Source organism: Piliocolobus tephrosceles, chromosome 11 (assembly GCF_002776525.5).
Source record: "Piliocolobus tephrosceles isolate RC106 chromosome 11, ASM277652v3, whole genome shotgun sequence".
NCBI lineage: Eukaryota > Metazoa > Chordata > Mammalia > Primates > Cercopithecidae > Piliocolobus > Piliocolobus tephrosceles.
Genome location: NC_045444.1, coordinates 20,176,332 through 20,182,346, shown reverse-complemented (window position 1 = coordinate 20,182,346; position 6,015 = coordinate 20,176,332).

Here is a 6,015-nt window from a genome sequence, read left to right as displayed (position 1 = left end):
TCACTTAGAATAATGGTCTCCAATTCCATGCAGGTTGTTGCGAATGCCATTTTTTCATTCCTTTTTGTGGCTGAGTAGTACTCCATGGTTTATATATACCACAATTTCTTTATCCATTCGTTGACTGATGGGCATTTGGCTGGTTTCATATTTTTGCAATTGCAAATTGTGCTGCTATGAACACGTGTGTGCAAGTATCTTTTTCATATAATGACTTCTTTTTCTCTGGATAGACAACCAGTAGTGGCATTACTGGATCAAATGATAGTTCTACTTTTAGTTATTTAAGGAATCTCCACACTGTTTGCATAGTGGTTGTACTAATTTACATTCCCACTAGCAGTGTAAAAGTGTTGTCTTTTCACCACATCCACACGGACATCTATTATTTTTTGCTTTTTTGATTATGGCCATTCTTGCAGGAGTAAGGTAGTACGGCATTTTGGTTTTGATTTGCATTTCCCTGATGATTAGTGACGATGAACATTTTTCCATGTTTGTTGGATATTTGTGTATCTTCCTTTGAGAATTGTGTATTCATGTCCTTAGCCCACTTTTTGATGGGATTGTTTGGTTTTCTTCTTACTGATTTGTTTGAGTTCCTTGTAGATTCTGGATATTAGTCTTTTGTCAGATGTATAGGTTGTGAAGATTTCTCCCACTCCATGGGTTGCCTGTTTACTCTGTTGATTATTTCTTTTGCTGTGCAGAAGCTTTTTAGTTTAATTAAGTCCCACCTATTTATCTTTGTTTTTGTTGCGTTTGCTTTTGAGTTTTTGGTCACGAAGTCCTTACCTACACCAATGAAAAGACAAGATTCTTTACCAAAAAATGATATCAACCAAGAAAACAAAAGGAACTACTAATAACAAAGAATATATAAAGAACACGATTGAAATACACATCCCCAAATGACTTACATATTATAAAACTGGTGTTGGGAAGGAAGACAATACCTTCTAAAATTGCCACTTGGAAATCTAAATCGAGAATTTGTCACCAAAAGCATGTACGGCAAGCTTTCCCCATTGAGTACGTATTCCTTGATGTACACATGCACACACACACACATACACACGAACACTCACAAAGCATGAATGCACATATGCATGCACACAGTGTATGCCTGAAACTTGCAAGTACTTTAAATGTTTACAAATGAAATAATATGGAAACATTTCAGAGGTGCTTTGTCTTTGCCAGTAGACCAATTATGCAATTATATTCTATTTAGTGAGCATTCATTATAGTCACACATTGTGCCAGTTACTTTTATGAGGATTTAATACACACCCAAACCAAGGCAATTTGCTTCACATGTATTATTTCATTTGCTCCTCACAGAGGATTTTCTTATTCTCCTTTTTTTCATGAGGAAACTGGAGTTTCAATCAGTAAATAATCTACTGAAGCTTTCTCGTGAATTAAGAGCAGCACTATGAACCCAAGGTTGTCTGTTGGACTCCAAAACCTAAGACTCAAGCACTACCCTAACCTGGGTCCACACAAAAGTTAACCATGATAGTTAAAATCTTTTAGACCTCACAGTACCTTGAATATAGTAGGCATGATGGATAGGTGGATGGATGGGTGGGTGGGTGGGTGGATGAATGGATGGATGGATATGGATGGATGGAAAAATGGATGGATGGATGGATGGATGGATGGATGGATGGATGGATGGATAAATGGAAGGATAAATGGATAAATGGAAGGATGAATGGATGGACAAATTGACAGATTGAGGAGATGAAGGGTGGTTTTTCTCTCCATAATAAGGGATGTATATAAACAAACATCCTTCTGGATATGGAGAGCATCTATTACTATCTATAGTAGGTAGGTAGGTAGGTAGGTAGGTAGAAAATAAAACACTTGATTTATCTGTTTTATGAATTTAATTTTTCTTTAGAGTTTCCTTTAACCTTTATATCTCAATATAAAGCACAGATGGAAGTATTTAGAAACGAGCTTTCCCAAATTGTGCCTTTATGCCCTAAGCTCATTTGAGGAACACATGAAAATAGCAAGTCTAGGGCCTAATCCCTACATGCATCTAGTGGTTTCACCAGCTCTTCCCATACCAAACCTTTCTGTGCAGCCAGCTGCCTCCCCTGAACAGGAGAGGCCTGGCCGTAGCAACCTCCAGGAAAAAAAAAAAAAAAAAAGTGAGGGGGAAGTCTGCACACCCACATCTGCTGTATTGCAACCCGCCTGCCCCAAGCAGAGCCACAAAATCCTCTCTATATAAGGATATCAGCATTTCTTAGGATGGCCAGACCTTGAGCACGAAAGTAGGAAACTCAAGTAAGGAAGAATAAACCTGCACAAGAGCTGCATGAAGCACTGGCGCCAGGGCTGACACTGGAGCCCGGGCAGCCCATGTCCGATCAGCCACAGGCCCTGCACAAGCGGGGCACTCCTACATAAACTCTGATGGGACACTCCAGGGAGGTTTTTGCACACATTGTTTAATGAATCTTCATCTTGCTGAAGTTCATATTGTGTTGATCCCATTCGGCAGATGAGGTGAGTAAGGTTTCCAAGAGGACAGATGATTTACAGGACAGAGCCAAGAGTCAAGCCCACATCTGTCTTATTTCGAAGCTAGTGTGCTTCCAAACACACTGAACTCCCGATGGTCCCTTCCTGCTCCTGACCCATCCATCTGCCACCCAGCTGCACAGTACAGCTCCCCAGGTGCACAGTAATGTGAGAGTTAAATAACAGTAGTAAAGACCCATATAAAATGTTTACAGCCATATTAAGTTTTCCTCATTGCAGAGTGACTGGGTGCTTACTGCATCCGATGAGCATTTGGCTTTGAGATTTAACCAAGACTGCTCAAAGTACACAAACACAGCCCACAGCAGAGCGGACACTGTGTCGAAGGTGGGGAAATGACCAGTGTGATCCATTTTGTGTGCAAGCTATGACGATGCTAGAGACTTTGATCCAGTGGGTCTCCCTGAGATGAAAACAAGACCCTAGTGCAAAACAGTAAGCACATTGATGCATGTTCATAGCTTTCACCTACTTCCCGAAGAGGAGCTAGGACCCCCAGAAGATGGGAAGCATCCTCTCAGGGATTCCTTTTAATGGCCAGTTCTTCAGGTGTTGTCCCAGGGCAGCTGTGGAAAAGGCTCGGTGTCAGCACCTGTTTGGCATTCAAAGCCAAACACAGGCTATTTTCCAAGCCTTCTGTGCTTGGCCTTCCAGGATAGGAAATGCAGATTAACATCCTAAACAGACCCCTCTCCAAGTTAAACTCAGCATTCTCCTGAATCCCTGTCCAATCTGCCTGCAACACTTCACCATGAGCTACAGTGCTTGCAAAGCTGTACTGTGTTCATTACCAGGCACACACTTCACAGCTGATTTCAAATTTCCACAGACAACAATTGTGAAAGCAGGCCGCTAACGGCCCTTAGCTGTTAGCCAAAGAGCATAGATTCTCAAGAAAGAGAAGTCAAGGATGAAGCCACGGCAAGTTTGACATTTGGAATCTAAATTTGACACTGCTGGAAAGGTCCAAAGGCCTCAAGCCCTTGTTCTCTGGAAGGCACTGTTTCACTAAAAAGGAGAAGGATGTCCCCGAGAGATCGAGCAAATGTTTTCAGGACACTGTGGGGTTCCCAGCCACAAACCGCGTGTCAAAACAGAGACCTCAAAGGTGTGGGCATCAGGCAGAATTGACGTGAGGCCAAGGGAATAGGAAACAATAAGACAATAACCCCCACTGAAGCCTAGAAACCAAGAACAAACAAACACACACCCAGGGTGCCTGGGATGTCACATCACGGGCCTCCTGCCAGGGAGTGCTGAGGGGGCACAGAGCTGCCCTCCCTTGCCATCTCTCTGAAGCCCCCCACCTTGAATTCTATGCAAAAGCTGTGCTCCCCTACAGCTAGTCTGGAAGGGAAAGAACTTTCTTTAAACTATAGCTGAAGAAGTCAAGACTTCAAGAAGCAGTTTGAATAGCAGGGAGTTGGATAGAGAGCAGGCACAAGATCGAAAGTTTCCTCCACAAAGAATCAGTCAGGTCTGCAGTCTCACTTTTATATCTAATAGGAAATCTAAGGAGCAGAGAACTTGGCCCCAGCAAAACATTATAATAAGAAAACCCATGATATATAATGTATGACTTCTTACCATAAGTATGCATTATTTTTCTATTTCTTTAAAAACCACTAAAAATATAAAAAATAAAAATTCTATGAAGTAGATATCATGGGTATTATTGTCACCATGTTCTATGAGTAACTCCTGTACCCAAGGTCACATAGTTAATTAGTGGAGAACTAGAACTCAGGCCTTGTAACACTTAACTATTTCTTCAGTTCACCTCACCAGAGGCATTTATAATAGCTGCCTGGGTTCCAATTTTTTTGTTTGTTTGTTTGTTTGTTTGTTTGTTTGTTTGTTTGTTTTGAGATGGAGTCTCACTCTGTCACCCAGGCTGGAGTACAGTGGCTCGATCTCAGCTCACTGCAACTTCCATCTCCCTGGTTCAAGCGATTTTCCTGCCTCAGCCTCCTAAGTAGCTGGGATTACAGGTGCGTGTCACCACGTCCGGCTAATTTTTGTATTTTTAGTAGAGACGGGGTTTCATCATGTTGGTCAGGCTGATCTCGAACTCCTGACTTCATGATCCGCCCACCTCGGCCTCCCAAAGTGCTGGGATTACAGGCGTAAGCCACCGCGCCCGGCGGGTTCCAACTTTTTATAGGCGGTTTCATAGCAGTAAAGGTGACTTTACAGGCCAAAGGAATGGTGACTCCCATCAGATGTCAGCAAGGTGGGAGAAAGAGCCGGATGACCGTCTTATTCAGTTGAGGCCTCCTATATACTTTACACACACAGATGACAGCCTCCCATGCCCTGGGCACTCCTCAAGTTTCTGGGAATGCAAAGGTGTTAAGAAATGGACCCCAGGCCAGGCTCAGTGGCTCATGCCTGTAATCCCAGCATTTTGGGAGACCAAGACGGGCGGATCATGAGTTCAAGACCAGCCTGGCCAATATGGTGAAACCCCATCTCTACTAAAAATACAAAAATTAGCCAGGCATGGTAGCTAGCACACACTGTAGTAGCTGTAGTCCCAGCTACTCAGGAGGCTGAGGCAGAAGAATCACTTGAACCCAGGAGGTGGAGGTTGCAGTGAGCTGAGATTGAGCCACTGCACTCCAGCCTGGGCAACAGACGAGACTCCGTCTCAAAAAAAGAAAAAGAAAGAAATGGACCCCAGCCACCTGAGTTCTCACAGAGCGGCGGGGGAGGGGAGCAGAGAATTAAAGATAATTCGCAATACGGCATGAGAGTACTGAGATAGTGGTGGGTGCAGGATGCCACAGCAGCATTTACCGATGTTTATTTGGTCCCACATTAGGCCAGGCCCTGGGGATTCAGGGACAAATAGGAGGAGGTCCTTATCTTTGAGGATCTCTATAACCAGGGGAAGTAAATTAACTCAGCCTAATGGGATCAGCCAGTAAGTGCTTTAGCGGACATTTGAATAGAACTCAGAGGATGGAGGAGAGGATTCTGAGCTACAGGACACCTGGCACTCACTGCGTAACCCCTAGCAAAGGCCCACAGTCAGCGCTGCCCAAAGGCACTGCCATCTCTTCCACTGCTGTGCTCCTCCACCCTTCCCTCTGATTGTTAGAATAACTGAGAAAGTTCAGAGGTTCGCTTCACTTCAAAGCGATTTTCCTCATTGTAGTTGTTCTTGCCATTCTTGTGAAGCAATCCTTCAGCTCTCTGCCTTCTCCTTATCATTGTTTTCTCTGCCAGACCTGGTGGGGCCTTCAGAGAGAAATCCATTCGGGAATAGCCCTCCTCCCAGAAAAGTCCATCAAAGGCAGCTCCTGTGGGTAAAAGGCTCCACAAGCAGAGGGCAGCTGTAGGAACCACACCAGCTGCTCTCCTGGGTCAATAGGTCAAGCCCAACAAAAACTCGAGCTCACACTTCTGACCCTGAATGCCTCAATAAACTTCAGAAGGCATTTTGAG